Below are 16,308 nucleotides of genomic sequence, written 5' to 3'. Positions count from 1 at the left end.
TATTATATGTACTTATTCAGTATATATTAATATTATATACAAAGAAGTATTATTTTATGTATAATATATTGGTTCAGACAGTAAACAAACTGCCTGCAATGTGGGAGACCCAGGTTCGATCCCTGGGTCAGAAAGATCCCCTGGAGAAAGGGATGGCTATCCACTCCAGTGTTCTTGTCTGGAGAATTCCATGGACAGAGGAACCTGGTGGGCTACAGTCCTGGGGTTGCAAAGAGTCAGGCATGACTGGGCGACTAACCCTTCACACTTGTTCATATACATATATATACTTATCTAATATATACTTATTAATAGGTCAGGTACAAAGAGAATATTATGACCTATGATCCATGAATAACCTTGAGTCAGAGACAGGTCTGGCTGAGTTGGAGAGTTGGCTTAGGTGGGAAAATAAAAGATTTCCCCCTAAAAAGAAAGGCAGGGAGAAAACCTTAGGCACAAATGTAAATCAGCTGATAGATTCGGTGATGAGAATATGTGGAAGATTTGCCAATGGCTTCATTTTCCCAGTGAAATAAGATAAAAGATCATGAAGTAAAAGTTAGGAAAAAGGAAGAGGTCTTGGAAGCTGATAATAAAGTGTGAGTAGGAAAATGCACCAGAAAATGTACCAGAAAATTGCAGTAGTATTTTGGACTAGCACTAAAATTAAGAACTCATTTGGTATTTGATTTCACAAATGTAAAGAGATATATGGTAACATGGTGTATGGGTGTTTTTGGTTTGTTTTGTTTTAATTTTGTTTTTTCCTTGAGATCTGCTCAACTCCTCAGTTCCAGTAATGAGTAAGTGGAGAGGAAGACTGAACCAGCCAAATCAGTATGTCTCAGGGAGAGATGGGTAAGGAATTCATGTGTGTATTAGTTAGGATAGTCTAAATTGCTGTAAAAATAGATTCAGAATGTAATGGCTTAACACAAAATAAATTTTTATTTCTCACATACATATCAGGTTGGTAGGCATCTTTCTTCCATTTGGTGATTCAGGGACCCGTCCTTCCCTTTTGTGACTTTGTTATTCCCGAAGGCCTTGATTCAGTAGAGTTTTGTAGAAAATCTAGAAAAGGAAGACCAATTCAAAAAAGAAAAAACCATTATGGTAGTAGCACACATCACATCCACCCACATTCAATTAGATAATCATACTCTCAGTATGCTTGTGAAAATAACTCCTGGCTGGATATCTGATTTTCAGCTACACATTTATCACTATATAAGGGTAAAATAAATTTTGGTGGACTTTTAGAGATGTCTAGTCTCTAAAATACTGGTTATAATGATGGATATGGAACTTAACTAGGTTTGCAGGGAAGTGGGAATAAAAAGGTTTACTGGACAGAGATAAATGTTACTGATGAGATCCTGATGCTAGTGGACAAATTGTTGGAATTGGATGTCTAGAGGTCTTAATTCAGAAAGATAGGAAGTGATGGTCAGTAAGTAGGATAATTGGAAGGATGAAGAAAATTGGTTAGCTTCTAATCTATATGACCCACAAAGCCAATTTTGAGTAAACATAGAACTCAACATCAGAGCCTAGTAAACGTAGAGTATCTCAACATGAGATGTCAATTCTCATCCTAATTCTTCCACTGATCATGTGTGTTGTAGAAAAATGTATTATTTCTCTGAATTTTAACTTTCTGTCGTTAAATATAAATACTAAATCACTCCACCAGGTTATTGGAAAATTAAGTGATAGTACATGTGGGCTAAGTTGCTTCAGTCATGTCCAGCTCTTTGAGACCTATGAACTGTAAAGTTCCCAGGCTCCTCTGTCCATGGGATTCTCAAGGCAAGAATATTGGAGTAGCTTGTCATGTTTTCTCCCAGGGTATCTTCCTGATGCAGGGACTGAACCCGTGTCTCTTATGTCTGCTTCGTTGGGAGGCAGGTTCTTTACCCCTAGTGCCATCTGGGAAGTATGCAGGTATTAATAAAATGGGCTATAAAATGTATACATTCTGATTGCTTATTTTTTTATATTTCTAGCTAAATGTCAGGATGCTGCTGATTCCCACGAATCTGGAATACCTGTAACACTAGGGAGAAATACATGTTGCTTCCAACGTGTCATGAATCTTCACTGACTGACCAAAAACTAAAAATGACTTTTCAAAAAAAAGGAGTCAGAATATTAACATAGTAAATTGGGAATGTATGTTGGGGTCCAGGGCAGAATTTAATGGTTACAAAGCAAAATCCTGTCCACTTTCTCAGAGTAATTCATTCCTAAGGTCTGGATTTTCTCCTCAGGTCTATCATACCAAAAATATATTCAACTGAAGGTTAAAATATTTTGTTATGATAAAACTTCTTTTCACTATCTGTAATACAATAAAACTGGTAAGCTTTTTCTAAATTACAATTAATATTTTTCAAACTCATGATACATAGGAAAAGATAGGAACTTAACTTTGAGCCAGTGTTGGAAATAAAACTACCAAATTTATAATTATATCTTCTTCATTTAAAGGAGGAAGAAAATTTGTGAAAGATATTTGAAATGCATTCTTCCTTTTCCTTTTCCATTATCTCCACAAAGAATTCTGTACCTCTGACACTAAAACAAAACAAAGCAAGAACAAAACAAGAACACCTGAAGATGTTGGAACTTGAAAGGCTATTAAGATTTCCACCATAAAAGTAAAGAGAATTTAAGGCAGAAGACAAGAAAATTTGCAGAGGAAAAATGAAAGGAGAAAGTTAAATCTAAGAGGACTTGACTGGATTTTGAGAAGAGATTCTAAAGATGTTTTGTAAGAGGTTTTGTAAGAGATTTTGAGAATACGTAAATGTTGGTAGCCTGCTGTGTTAGTGAGTACCATAGGCCAGGTAGCTTAGACTATTATTTCTCACAATTCTGGAATCTGGAAGTCTGAGATCAGGGTGATGGCCTGATTGTATTTCGGTGAGAATCCTTTTCAGGGTTGCAGAGTGCTGACTTCCTCTTGGATCCCCTCCTGGGTGAGAGAGGCAATAGGAAGCAAACTCTCCTGTAAGTTTCATAGCCACAGTGATCCCACTTCACCCTCATGATCTCATCTAATCCTAATTATCTCCCAAAGCCCCCAACTCCTAATACTATTGCACTGGGGGTGGGTAGGGTTTCAACATATGGATTTTGGGGTCACCGACATTCAGTCCATAACACCTGTATATTTGGGAGTTGATAAAATAATAGAAGTAAGAGAAAGCAGTGTTAGCGGAAATTGAGAATGACGAAATCTGATAGTTAAGAGAGGATTAGTCTGGAGGTTCATGGTTTGGCATCTGATTAGAAATGGGGAAGAGGGTGCGTGAACTTTCTCTTGTCCTGAAACGTCCTCCCCACTGACCTTCCCTTTCACACTCTCTTCTCAGTCTTTAGATTGAAGCTCAGTCATCATTTCCCCAGGTCATCGATCCCTCAGGAAGTTTCATCCAGGTGACACAGTCTTAAATGCTGTCACAGAATCCCACCGATGTCCTTGGGTCTAGCCACAGCCTTGTTTCATGTATCTGTCCCATTAGACAGTAAGCTACCTGAGAGCAGAGCCTGTTTGTGTTCTGCTCAATGCCTCACATACTGACTGGTATACACAGTGCACACTCAATAAAAATTTATTCAGCATATTAAAGTTTAGGAAGCCTCAAGGTATGTTCTCAGCAAGATATTGCATGTGTCTGTGTTTGTCATGTCTGACTCTCTGGGACCCCATGGAGTGTAGCTACCAGGCTCCTCTGTTCATGGGATTTCCAAGGCAAGTTTACTATGAGTGGGTCGTCATTTCCTCCTCTAGGGGATCCTCCCGACCCAGGGATCCAACCCTCAACTCTTGCATCTCTTGCATTGGCAGGCAGATTCTTTACCACTGTACTGCTTGGGAAACCCTGGTAAGATATGGATATGACAACTAATTGGCTGGTGTTGTCATTCTTTAGGTAGAAAGGGAACGGATAGAGGAGGTGGGAGAATGCACTTACCGTTGCTCTTTTCGATGTTAAGTTTCAGATGCCTCTGTGCCAGGTAAGTGGAGACAGTGAGTCAGCTGTAGGGTATTGTGGACAGTGTGCTTTAAATGCCAAGATAAAGGGTTTAAGTTTCATTCAGCTGGAGTGGGATATAGAAAAAAGACTGGAAAGAAGTGGACCAAGAGGACATATTCACAGAAGCAAAACAGACAAGCTATGTAGAATTTTCTGAGGAATGGACGACCTGGGGAACTGATTACACAGTTTAAATCTAAAGACTGATACAGGAGTATGAAGGAGGAGAGGGTTCAGAGGGGAGGGCATTTCAAGACAGAGTACAGGTCAAGTGCCCTCTTCCTCTGTTTCTAATCAGATCCCATATCATGAACCTAACTGACGTTAGGAAACATAACAGACATTCCTTCACTCATGGAAGGAGTTGGAAGACCAGGCTGTTGGATGCTTTAGGGTCTTAACATCTGATCCTGTTGCTTAGCTGCAGAGCAATGTTAATGATTAATCAGGGGCACCAGCACAGGCAGAAAGTACTTCTCCTGTTTTTATTCATATTTATGAGAATCTGTACCTTATAATTTTGCCAGATATGAAATAGCCAGAGGCCTTAGTGACCAATCACTTAAATGTATATTTGAGCCAAATGAAAGCTTGAGAAATCCAGACTCTACAAAATGTTTCCTCAGAATATTTTTGCATACATTATCAGAAGAAATGGTTTAAGGCAAATTTGTATAACTTAGTGCAAAGAATGCAATTTGGTAGGCTGAAAATCAGTATACAGGGTATTTTTTTTTTGTATTCCAAATCCATAAATGACAAAGAAGTGATTTAGGTAATGTAATTGTTAAATTATTGTAGCAGAACCCTTTTTGTTTATTTTTCTAAAGTACTGAGAAGTGTATCTTCCTTTTTTCAAATTGAGAAATAATTGGAATGTAAAAACTGTGTAAGTTTAAGGTGTAATCTCTCAACGCTAACTAACATTTTATTTCTTCTGAGGCAGCATTTTAGATGTTAACCAGAGAAAAAACTAGTTCTGGCCAGGAAGGGATATGATTTAGAAACTAATATTTACACTGCATTTTTTATTTGAAAAGCCATTTAAGAACATAAATTAATCTTTACAACACTGTTGAAAAGTAGTTAATGATAGGAAGGATGATCACTACTCCCATATTACAGATGAGTAAAACTACACTCAATGTTTAGCGACCAAATTAAAATTATCACTCGTGTGGCAAAACATTTATGACTGTCCCCATCTGATATTTCATGCTTCAAGTTTTTTTTTGCATAATCATCTCTTGGATGAATAATTGTATTGCTCTGAAGTCTTCAGTAGAAAAAATACTGAAGTAATAAGACAAGGCAAGTGGAGTTTGGTCAGTACACAATGGAATATCATTACCCTCTACTGCACACCCAGTGGTAGAGAAAACTTATAGATCACTGACATACTTCATCACTTCCCGTACAGGCATCATATTCAATTAAGGAGAGAACTTTCTGTCAACAAACCTGACATGCTCACCTAGGGAATGTCACAACCTCCCCCAAAATCAATATTCAAGTTATGACGGACTGACAGCTTCACAGATGAAGGAGTGTCCCTTGATTTTTACCTACTTTTGCTGCAGAACAAAGAAAAGTGTACAAAGCATGAATAAATAAACTTAATTAAGTTTAAGGGATATGGTTGAGCAATGTAAATCCAGAGCAAACAAAGTCATGGAGCATTAAAGAACAGCTTAATGAAATTCTGATCAACAGGAAAATAATGAAACGCTGCTCCAACTGATTCAATAAAGTTGGTTCTTGGTGATTTAGGAAGGCAAATGTTCACTTGCAAGTGTTTGCTTTTGATAAGTAATTTCCTACACTCTTTAGACTGATACATATCTTGAGAATTTCTATATTTTCTAATATATTTGATAAACTGCTGATCGTTTTCCCTTGCTGCTTTGATCTATAAAATGATTCATAACAGGCTCCAGAAATTTAAAAATAAAGGACTTAAAAACTTCAGTGGAAAAGCACAAAGATTAGGGTTGTCAAAAAACACAAGTGCCCGGTCCCAGAAGTTTTGACAGATGTCATTCTCTGGGATAACTTTCCCTAGGTGGAAGGTATTTCTCATGATTGGTTGGTTTCATCTATTTTTTTTTTTTCTTTTCTGCACCGTACTTTTTAATTGCACAGGTAGTTTTAAATAAGCAGAGAAAGCACCTTCTAAAAGTTACATTCGTAGGGAAAGATTCCATCAAGTATTTATATAACAAATTTCTATAATTTACAAAACATTCTTGATCATTACTTGAACTGCACATGGGGGAAAAGGAGCCCCCTCCCGTAGGTGTTCTGCTTGCAGAAGCAAAGCAAAGGACCTAAAATGGAGCAAGCCTGGAATGCTGAGAAAGGGAAAGAGAAACGATAAAGGGCCATTCACTTATTCCATGTATAAGACACTGGTCCAGTGGCCCTTGTGTAAATACTTCAGGGAAAATTACTGACCTTAAGATAAAGGTACACCCCCAGAAGCTGTAATTCTGATTATGGTGATGTATCTGCATACCTTGGAGCTCTGAATATTAAAAGACATACTTGGGGTGACCTATGAGTTTTGAACCAATACTTTTGAGGAATTATCTAGGGCCATACACCCTATGCTTTGGCTTTTTGGATGAAACACAGGCCTCCGTGCTGTCCTCCAGGCTGCGTAATAGTCAAGAAAAGAACATCAATATTGGATCACTCTTCAGACACTCATCAGCCAGGGAAAGAGTTTCACTGGCAAAAGGGTCCTCCCAAGAATGGTCAGAGAGGACCTGTCACTCAAGGGAGAAGGAGAACCTTCATAGCTAGAGTCACCACAAGCATCGGCAGGCAGGAAGAAGGCTTCAGGCAGTGGCTGATTGAAAGCGGATCTGAGATACCCAGCTCCGGAATGAAGTCATCTTCTACAAGTGCTTCCTTCACTGAGACGGTGAATTCAGGGTGATCTCTTTCTGAGGTGAAAGGTGCTTCCTCAGTCTTCAGTACCACACTGACTTGGCTCTCTATCTCAGAGGGTATCTCTCAGACTAGGTCCTTTGTACATATCTGGTCAAAGCGGATCAGTTCATTAACGGCTTCCAGCTTGGCTGATGACATCCTCGGGGATGGACAAGGGGAGGTCGGGAAGGACCTGGGTCCTTCTGAGTCCGCTTCTGGGAGCTACTCCAGTCTGGCAGACTCTGGGGAAGGACATCTGAGGAACATGACCGGGTCCAAGTTGAAGAAAGTGTCAACCAGGATGTCAGACTCAGAGTCTGAAGAGTCAACACCGCGAGAATCCACGGGGAATGTTCTGGAGGGGTGACGACTGGTTCTGCAGCTGCTGTGGACTCAGCCGAGGAGGCCAGCGGCCCGGCGCCATTTCCCGGGGCTCTGCTTCCTCTTTAGTCATCCATCCCCAGGAGCCGTCCTAACTTCTGGTTCTCAACGACAAACGAGGCCCGGAGTTTCCTCTTGTAAAAGCTCATTTTTCTAGCAGCTTCTGGTTTTCTTCTCCCAAATCGGCCACTTGTTGTTTCAGCTCACTCCTTCGAGCTGGCTTTCGGTCTCTGGCGGCCTGAGCGGCTACTCTTTGCGTTTCCCCGCAGCGCCTTCTCCTCCGGGTCAGCTGCGTGAGGCGCGGCTGCTCGCGCGCGCGGGGCGCCCTCCCAGCTCCGCACCCAGCGAACACCTCCTCGGGGCTGCGCCGTGCTGGCCCGCCACCATGGCCGGCCGGGCCCGGCTGCGGGCCGGCAGAGGACAGCACAGCACTTGGATGCCTGGGCGGCCGGCTCCGCGCGGCTACACCCGCCACCATGGCCTCAGCGTTTCTGCCAAGTCCATCTAACTTAACCTCTTACCTGACCTGTTACCTAACCTCTGACCTCTTACCTAACCGCTTACCTGACCTGTTGTTCTATTTCCGGACTTTTCCCCTGTGACTCCAGTCTTTTCGGAGATGTCACATTAGCCACGTCTTCAGGTGAAGATATCCACGAACTAAATTAAAAGGCAAAGGTTAAGGCATTCATGAAATAATTTAAATTATAAATGACGTTATTAATCTACAACTTAGTGCATGCTTTCACATGAATCAGATGGCCACGACCTTCCGAATAGGGTGAGTACAGAAAGTTTTACCGGGACAGAGAAAGTCGTGAACAAGTGAACTGTGACTCCTACTGTCCTGGAGGAGGCCTTTTTTTCTGTTCAGAAATTGTTGTGTCTCTAATTTTAGACTTTAAACATGACTTCATGAAAAAAACAGTGGAGAGAGAGGAATAGAGAAACACACGGGTCCATTTCTACAACTAAACACAATTCTATTTTGTATGAAAAAATAAACCATGAAATTTCTTCACGTTCAACTACAAATATTACACCTTTTCTTCCTTGGATGACTTCACTTTTAAAAAGATACATACAGAATAGCTAGTGATATTAATAGATAAATTGGAAAATTTCTGGAAAATCTAGAAAACCAGAGAAAAAAACTCAGATGTCCAGGATTCAGTTCCTCTAATATAATTCAAAGTGAGGAAGTTAGAAGGAAAAAAAGGCAGCGGCAAGTTGTCTAAATAATGCCGCAAAACTTCATGGTGAATGACATGCATTTATCTAAAAATACTCTTGTTTTTCATTTTCATTTGGATGTATTTCTATGAAGTTTGGTTAAGATTTTCCAAAATAATATCAGTTAGATATAGAATAATGGAGGGAAAAGCTTAATAGGGATTCTGATTTTAAGGATTTTAATGATGATTCTTTGCTACCAACAAAGACATAAATGCTCCCTCTATGTTTGTTCTATTATTTTTTCGTTTTCTTCATTTTAACTCTTTAACAATGTGAATGCTGTGTGCATGTAATATAGCAGGTACAATGCTGGACCCTGAGGTTTTACACTGCTGACACAAGGGTAGCGCAGTTTCCTATGCTTCCCCAGTGGCACTAGTCATAAAGAACCTGCCTGCCAATGCCGGATATGTAAAGAGATGTTGATTTGATTCCTGGGTCAGGAGGCTCTCCTGGAAAAGGACATGGCAACCCACTCCAGTATTCTTGCCTGGAGAATCACTTGGACAGAAGTGCCTGGTGAGTTATAGTCCATAGAACTGCAAAGAGTCAGACACCACCGAAGCGACTTCACCCACAGAGCAATTTCCTTATAATTAAGGCAGATTTCTATTTCAAAATGCTGGAATGAATCTTTTTTTTTTTTAATTTTGCAATTTCATTTATTAATAGCTTTGGGTATTTGGACACCTTACTTGACATTTTTGATGCTTAGTTCTTTATTCCACAAAATAAGGAAATAGAAAATTCTTAAGCACCTGGTTGGTGCATGGCACATAATAGTGTGACATATTATCATGTCGTTTATAATGTGACACGTTAGTGTCATTTAGTATTAAAGGCAAAAATTTCAGCCATTCTGAAAATGTACCTACTTAAGCCCAGTTTACCTCCAATGTTTTTGCATACCTATATTTTACTATTTTTATCTCCAGTTTATTTTTGTTTTCATTCCTCCTTGAGAGACATTTGAAATATATAAGGCATTCAGAAACTTGAAGTAGGAAGTTTGGTTTTAAAGTTGACAGAAGATCTGAATAGACATTTTTCAGAAAAAAGACAAGTAGATAGTCAACAGGCATGAAAACATGTTCAGCATCATCAGTTATTAGGGAAATGCAAAACAAAACCACAATGAGATTGTTACTGAGCTCAAGTTCTTGTGCCCAAGGCACAGTGAGGCCAAACATCAGAGTCTGGAGTAGAAAAAGGTTTGCAAGGAGATAGGTGGCTCATGGCTTAAAAACCCTGAACTCTCTGAAAACTTTCAGCAAAATCCTTTTATAGGAAAGGTGAGGGAGGAGTGTGGTTAGTTGTTGCAAACTTCTTAGGGTTAGATCCTTTGTGCTTGAAGTGAGCTCACAGTCAGGTCATGCTAGTCCTGTAAACCTCCACCAAAACAAATGTTCTCCATCCTGACAAGAAATGGCAAGGTCCTAAGTCTTAACTTTCACCCTCTGAGGTCAGGCCCTGGCTAAGAGAAGGCAGTCCCTACTCCAGCCCGTTAGCACTGCCCGGGAGTCTTCACGGAGCACACAGTCCGGGTCCTCCCACCGGTGCACAGGCGGGGATGAAGAGGCATATCTCCACTGGTGATGCCCCCGTGGCTGGGTCCCCAGACCCTGCCCAGCTGTCATCACTGGAGGAACAAGGCGTCCAGTTCCCACCAGTCCTCAGGCTCCTGAGGCCCCAAACAGGCCCGATCCTGTGGACCACAGCTCATGGAGACCGCTGTGGCCATTAGGTTGTGGAGGCAGAGATGGGGGAGAGGTTTACTGCTGCTTCAAGGCCTGGACCAGGCTGATTGGTTGCCATGGAGTGGGTTCTGGAGCCCTGCGGGACACAGCCCTCAGCCTGTCCCTGCCCTGGCCTTCTCCAGCTCACCCGTAGGCCCAAGGCTGGAGGGCCTGGAGGGCCTAGGTGAGAAGACTGCAATCCACCTTTCATCTCACTCTCTGCAGCCAGCACCATTGCCTGGATGACTGCTTGGAGGAAGTTCTGTAACCACTCTGCTTAGGATCTCATGCTAATGGCCTAGGGTAGCCCTTATTACAATACAATCCCTCCCTTTTCCTGTAGGACAAAAACAGAAGTGTAAAGTCCAGAACTTTCCTCAAGTTTTTCACAACCATTATAAAAAACAGTATAAACAATCCTCAAAAAATTAAAGATAGAACTAAGATATGGCCCAACTATTTCACTTCTGAATATTTATGTGACAAGCATGAAAACACTAATTTGAAAGATATATGAACTGTTATGTTCATTGCAACATTGCGTACAATAGTCAAGATATGCAAACAACCTAAGGGTCCTTTGATGGAGGAATGGGTAAGGAAAATACACACACACACATATATGTGTATCTATCTATCTATCTATATATAGGAATACTACTCAGCTATAAAAAAGAATGAAGTCCTGTCATTTGTAACAACATAAATGAACACTGAAGGTATTACGTTAACTGAAATAAGTCATACTGAGAAAAATGTCATATCATTTCACTCATATGTAGAATATAATAAAACAAAGCAAATTCATAGATACAGGAAATGGAGTAGTGTTTATCAGAGAGAAAGTGAGTTGGGGGTAGGTAAAAGGCATGAAGGAGATCAACTGTATGGTGATGAATGATAACCAGACTTATAGCAGTGATCATTTTGTAGCATACACAGTTGTCAAATTATAATGCTGTACACTTAAAATTTACATAATTAAAAGAAAAAAGGTAAGTAGGGAGTTAAGTTATAGATTGAAGTTGTGTTTTAGATGCTTGAGTATCTATCTGGACAATTGAACCTGTTTTCTATAAGTGAAGAATTCATTGTATTGTTTTTCATATTCTATATTTTTATTACCTTTGGAAATAACCCATGTATTTAAAATTTCCAGCTTTTTGTGAAAATGTTAGCTGTTTACTCCAACTCTGTTTTTTTTTAACTTAGAAAAGAAAGCAGCAACAAATGCATCAACTTTCACCATAAAAATATTGATTTGGGTTCATTATGATACATATTCTTGCTTCTAGAATCATTACATTCACTCACTAATTCCCAGAAGCAGACTTTCCTACCTTTTTAGAAACACAATAAGCCATCCACAATGTCACCCAGGGCATAATTGTAATTATAGCTAAAAAAATTTATGGCTTCAAACCAGTTAGATATATTTGAAGATAAACACGAGCATAAACGTGGCTCAGCATTAGCACAATGCCATCTCATGAGTGCTGCCAAACATCTGTGTTGGAAAGAAAGAAGCGAATGCAGAAGCAGACTCTGTTTTCTCCATCTCTGCACGTGTGTTCTGAGATGACACACAAGGGTGTATGTGAACAAATAATGAGAGAATGTTGTGATCAGCAAGACTCATTACTCGTCTCATGTGAATTTATGTTGGTAATTTTGTTGTCAATTTTTTTTCTCACTAATTCTGTGATCCTGAACAGAAAGCAAAGTCAAATCAGAGTTAAAGATAATAATATTATTTCATTTCTAGGTCTTTGAATGAACTTCTCGGGCTGTTTATAGTTACGGTTCTTTGAAATAGGGAAAGGTTGCTATGGATCAGATTGGGAATGGAGCCCACTTCTTTGTTACCTCCAGCTACAGAACATAATGGCTCCACATATCTTCTCCTGTTGGTACTGTTTTGTATACCGTGGATTCCAGTTTTGCACTTAAGTGACAGTGAAGTTGCTCAGTTGTGTCCGACTCTTCGCGACCCCATGGACTGTAGCCTACCAGGCTCTTCTGTCCATGGGATTTTCCAGGCAAGAGTACTGGAGTGGGTTGCCATTTCCTTATCCAGGAGATCTTCCCGAGCCAGGGATTGAACCCAGGTCTCCCGCATTGTAAGCCAGAGGCTTTACCATCTGAGCCTAAGTGCTCCACAAATATGTGCTGATCATGTGATGAGGAGAATGAGTTTATTCACTATGTCACACTCCTAAGATTGAGGTGAATCAATTTGAGCATAATGACCTTGGTTAAGGCAAGCACTCAACTTTATTATATAATAAACTATACTAAATGCTAGGATATACTGAGGAGAAAAAATCAACATAATTCTTGTTGGATGCAGGGCAAAACCTTGTGGGAAAGAAAATATTAATTATATAATGAGTAATGGCTAAGAAATAAGAGGTGTCAGTGCTAGTTTCTGACAAATAGGAGAGGGAAGAAGAGCAGTTTATGTCGAAGTTTCAGCCCTTGGGTCTTGTGATGAAAGGATTATAGGAGGATTGCAAGACATCAGTAGGGAAAGTGGAGTGGTCTATGACTTAAAATGAGACTGGGGAAATGGGAACACAACTTTTGTTACTATTTTGTTGTGAGAACAACAGGAAAATATGAGGGGCATGTCACTGTGGCTTTGGGGTATAAAGAATTGATTAGAAGGAGTCAACTCTAGACATAAATGAACAATGCAGTGGGGAATTTAGCCCCACCCAAAGAAAAGTCTGACTTTTGAGCCTGGCTCCTGTCAGGTAACTTTTAAACCCTTAGAATTTGTTGAGTGTTAGGAGTCTTTGTCTAGTAGCAGGTCCCAGGTATGAGTAAGATGAATCCAAATAATGGTGAAAGTTTAGTCCTTTTTCTAATAAAATATTGTATAGATTTTAGTATTTTAAATTGTTAATCAGATGAAGATTACATAGGCTATATTGTTCATACTGTTTAATGCATGTTTCTGGAGTCTCACAGACACATGCTTCTCTGGACTCATAATGCTCTCTTTATTGCATACTCCACTAATACATATCTTTCTGAGCTTATTGTGAAAAATTATGAGGCCTCAGGTGTCTAATGTAAATACCAAATGATGTTTAAAACTGTCTTTATCCTTATTTTTGAAGTAGATTTCTAATGAGAAAACACTGCTGTGACATACCTTGCTTCTTTAAATTAGTATGCTTCGTGTGAAAATAAGGGATCGATTGTCATTTTACCAGAGATCTTAAATATTGTTTGATCATCTAAAGGACTGTTCTAAGAAGGAAATATCTATCTTAGGTTATTTTGGGAGTCTGGTAACTTAACAGCTTATAAGTATTATATGCTCTGCAGAAATGGAGGTGTATATACTCAGAAAATCTTAGGAACATGGAAATGAGAATATTTTGAACTTGCATAGGTTATTTAGACTGTTCTAAGACTAACCTTCCTATAATATGAAAATAATGTGACATTGTCATTAAATCAAAGACTTATATTTAACCCTGTGAATTTGCCAGGAAGAGTGAGAGAATGATAGTCACTGTATAAGATTTTTTAAAGATAGGAATCTCTTGTTTTTTGAGTAAACATGGATCTCCACCTGCACAAGCTGGCAAACAACTGGCGTCAGGGGATTGACTCATTATATGAAAATAAACCTAATCCATTTAGGCTAACTTGTACTTTATGGGACACAATATTAGTATATTAATGTTCATCAGTAGAAGAGGTGGAAATCTCAAAGCAGATATGTTAGGTTCAACCTTTGAAGGTATTGGCAAATGCAGTCAACAACTGCCTCTCCATATGTAAAAGCATTCAGTAAGCTGAAAAGCTTAAACCAATGTTAGTTGATGTTACTTATAGATCTTAAAGACTAGGATGTCACCAGCATCACAAACTGCTCATAGATATTTTATGATGTAATTTTAAAGTCAGCATTCTAACCTAATACTTTCACCTAGTAGATGAGCAAGCAGACCCAGAGACCTTATGGGACTTCTTAAAAGAAGTTCACACTGGAAGTCAATAGGAAGTGTGATTGGAATCTCATATTGACACTACTTTTACATTATCACTAACATTGACTTTTTTGAAATATTAGATTTTGAACTAAATCTCTTACTGTAAAAATTTGCCTGTATTTGAGATTTCCCAGCTTGTTTGCGTATCCACAATGACAATGACGGAAGTGCCAATGATATTTTGCAGCCAAACCATTGTAACAGGGGCGGGGCAGGCACACAGCCATTGGCGCGTGACGGTCAGCAGGGGTGAGAGGCCTGGCGGGCCAGCAGTCCACAGGCCAGTGATCCTCGCGGCAGAGTGCCGGAAGAGACAGATCACAGCCTTCTCCATGGGGCCCTCCAGACCCTGTGGCCTCCGGGATGTCAGTGAGCGGGGAGGCCGGCCGACAGGCTGAGGGTTGAGTCCCACTGACTTCCAGACCTCTCGCTGTGACTGCCCACTGGCCAGGCCTTAAAGCATCAGTAAGCCTCGCCCCAACACCACCTCCACATGGGCTGCGGTCCGTGGAGGCCTCGGCAAATGGAGTATACGGACGCTGCCTTTAAGGTAATATCTTCAGCCAACTCCAGTCTCTCTGTTCTAATTTCAAAAGTTGGTTCAGCTGAAATATGTTGTCTCCTCTTAGAAGGTGGCCTGAGGTCAGGGTTAAGTTGTAAACACGTTGCACATCAGTGCTTCGGGTCTAACCAGAAGAAGTGCAATTGCTGGAAGCTGGGAATGAACCTGATTGGTATTTGCTACAACACGTAGTTCCAGTATCTTATACAAATGAATTGCTCCAGGTTAAATGAAAAGCCTGAGGGCTGGCTGGGTCCTAGGTGCCCTGCTCCCTTAGTGATGATGGCTGGCCAGGGTCTGGGGACCTGGCCTCGAAGCCGCTACCAGCTGAGATCTGCCTCTTCAGCCAGGCCTGGGCACTGGTGGGAGAAACTAGGCTGGGTGCTGGACCCACATTCCCTGGCTGGATAGCTAGCTTACACAGGGACTGTCTTCTCTTAGCCAGGACCTGAAACTCAGGGAGCAAATGTTGAGATTTGGGACCTTGCTCTCTCTTGTAAGAAAATAAAATTTGTTTTGGTGGAGGTTTCTGGGAATGTTGTGACCTGACTATGACTTCATTGACCTCAGGGACAAAGGATCTTACACCAAGAAGTTCGCAACAACTATACCTCTCACCCACCTTTTCTATAAAAGGGTCTTGCTGAAAACTTTCGGGGAGTTTGGTGTGTTTAAGGCATGAGCCACGAGTGTCCGTGCATGGCTCTGCAATAGACCTTTCTCTGTTCCAGACTCAGACGTTTTGGTACTGTTTGGTCTCACTGTGCGTCGGGCCCATGGACTTGCATTTGTAGCACCATGTCTCCATTAGCAATGAGCAAAACCAGACAGAGAAAGGCAACGAGAAGCTACATGATTCCTAAGGTCAGTGGTGACAAAGACTAGAATGGATTTTGCTGACTTTTCAATCATGATGAAAATTAGAGTTCAGCCTAAACAGCATCAGAACTGTAGGAAGAGAAGGAGAATTGGGAGGTGTTGTCAAGTTCTGAGAGGGTACGCTGAGACTTTAATCCTGAGGATTTACTTGGAAAAAGGGAACACAATGGTTGCTTTTACTTGTTTAGCCTTCTTCAGTTTTTTTTTCCCCTCACTTTTGATGTTATCATCTAGACAGCCTCTTCATAAAGGAAGGCAGCACCTGACCCATGAGATAAATAATTAAAGCAGTCATAATGATTCCAGTTCTTTTCACCACTTAATGGTTTAGTGGTAACTATGTGACCTATATCTAGCCAATAATATATAAAGGAATGCCTTCCAGGAAAAATAACCATATTAGCAAAAGAGAGAGAAGAAAAAGAGAGAGCTCTCTGACCTCTTCTTCTTGGCTTTGAACTTGTATAAATATGTGATGCTTGGAAATGCAGAAATCTGTTTTCACCTTGTAAGAAAATTGA

At 40.4% G+C, this 16,308-nt stretch overlaps 1 pseudogene; it reads right to left on the bottom strand.

Annotated features, from left to right (window-relative positions):
* Positions 1 to 6,747: 6,747 nt before the first annotated feature.
* Positions 6,748 to 7,842, bottom strand: LOC136147893 (uncharacterized; annotated as a pseudogene).
* Between the last annotated feature and the right edge of the window lie 8,466 nt (positions 7,843 to 16,308).

This window comes from Muntiacus reevesi, chromosome 16 (genome assembly GCF_963930625.1).
Source record: "Muntiacus reevesi chromosome 16, mMunRee1.1, whole genome shotgun sequence".
Lineage (NCBI taxonomy): Eukaryota > Metazoa > Chordata > Mammalia > Artiodactyla > Cervidae > Muntiacus > Muntiacus reevesi.
This window is presented reverse-complemented; position numbering and strand designations above follow the sequence as displayed.